The sequence below is a fragment of the Octopus bimaculoides genome, chromosome 3 (genome assembly GCF_001194135.2).
Source record: "Octopus bimaculoides isolate UCB-OBI-ISO-001 chromosome 3, ASM119413v2, whole genome shotgun sequence".
Lineage (NCBI taxonomy): Eukaryota > Metazoa > Mollusca > Cephalopoda > Octopoda > Octopodidae > Octopus > Octopus bimaculoides.
Window position 1 is genome coordinate 119779301 of NC_068983.1, and position 2289 is coordinate 119781589.

A 2289-nucleotide genomic window follows, 5' to 3' on the forward strand; every position below is an offset into this window, starting at 1 on the left:
TATATCTAAAACCCACACTTTATGTCTGTCTTTGTATTGTCTCCCTCATCTTTCGCTCTTGTAGCAAATAAATAAAATCATCATCATCATCATCATCATCATTATTATTATTATCATTATTATTATTATTATTATTATTATTATTATTATTATTATTATTATTATTATTATCATTGTTGTTGTTGTTGTTGTTGTTGTTTTACTTTACATAAGGCAGAAATGTTGGCAAACTGTAAAATATGAGGCAACAATAATTTGTATGAAAATAAAGGTTGACCCAATTTAACCTCTATAATTCAAAACAACCCGATGACCTTTTTTGTATTACTCAACTTTTATTTGGGTGCTAAAAGACTATTCATATCTTATTTACAGACGAAGGTTCTATTGTCATTTGTATCCGGATGTCCTTTACAATAAGATTAATTGTACACGCAACGCCAGATTATAAAAGATACTAATTTTCTACTCGGATATTCTTCACCAGATAAAAGACATTGAACAGTAACACCTGAATTGTATCTGAGTAAGACTTCTCGTTTGGGTAACATTTGAAAACAAACCAAGCGGTGATTGTGGTGATAATGGTAGGGACAAACACAAACACAAAAAGACACATACACACTCACATATTATACATTATGTTTTATGTACATATGTAACGAAGTCTGTTATGGTGCAACGTCGGGATCACCAGCTTGTAATCGATGCCTTGAAATGTGCAACAGCAGAAATTAAATAGTAACGGTTCGAATTAATTTGGTGCACAATAATATGATAAACGGTAGTCGATACATAATAGGAATGTCGGCGTCATAACCATTTTGTAAGGATTGATTCTTCGTTGATTGCCATTATGTAAAGAGGAAAGAGCAACGATTGAAGTTGTGAAGAAAATATTTATTTTACCGTTACTTTATGCAATACCTTGCCTCGACTGGCAGGTGATGAAATCTTAAAGCATGCGAAGTAAAGTTAGGTGTACATTTTCTTTGTATAGTTTGTGTTTGTGTTCTCGTCATTGTGTAGTAGTAACTACAGAGAGAAATAGAGTGATGTTGTAAGAGAAAATTAAGTAAGCTAGTTAAAGTGAGAGAGTGTAGGACGAAGGCTCGCATAGTCGCTGACTGCCTGCTTGTGGCCATGATTCTAGTGGTCCGTTTCACTAACTGATTGTCGCTCTCTCTAACTCGATTTGTCATTAACTGAGTTGTTACCAATTGACTGAGTTCTCACCAAGTGACTAACTGATTTTTGCTTGGAGGTTCTTGTTTTTATAACAATCCAGAAAGATAGACATATTGTTGAGAACAATGGATTTCGTTGGTGGTACTTGTCATCTTAATTCTAGCTTTTGGTGGCTTGTAAGAGGTTAGAACGGTTAAGTGCCAAAGACATTATTTTGCTTAGTTAAAGGCGTCTAGCAAATGTAAACTGTCACAGGAAAACTATTGTTCCACCGTGAGAAAAGTTCTGTTGAACTGTTACTTGAAATTTGGTTATGGTGGATCGAATCCAGTTCATGCCCGCAAGATTCACCACACACACACACACACACACACACACACACACACACACACACACACACACACACACACACACACACACACACATGACGACAAATAGCAATCCTCCACACTCTACTTTACTCTACTAACATGCCAAACACCAACACGGGGGCACACTAGGTCGACTTGACATCCACATTTTATCCAAGCACCCGAAGGACACAACAAGAGTACGTCCTCGTTAATGAAACATCTCCAGTGCTAAATAGGAAATATAAATAGATGTCATACCCCAATACTCACAGTTTATATAGTCACACAAACCCATACACAGACACGCACAAACATGCGCACACAAGGAGACAGAGGTACACACACATACACACACACATATACAAACATACAAATATGAACACAAACATACACGAACACAAACATGCACACAAACACACAAACATGAATAGACAAGCACATGGATATGCAGAGTACATACATACATTTCATACAAAACGTGCACACATGCATACAAATATATATGCATACAGACACATACATGCATACACATACATACAAACAAACAAACATACATACATGCATAGGGGATGTTTCTATGTGGCCTGCTTGTTTGTTGCACCTTGTTTACCATTTTTGTCCTTGTTCTTTTGCCACGTCATGTACCCAGTTATGTATCTATATGTACATGTGGATGAACGTATATACATACATGTACATATATATGCATATACTCATATATTGTTTGTACATACATACATACATACAT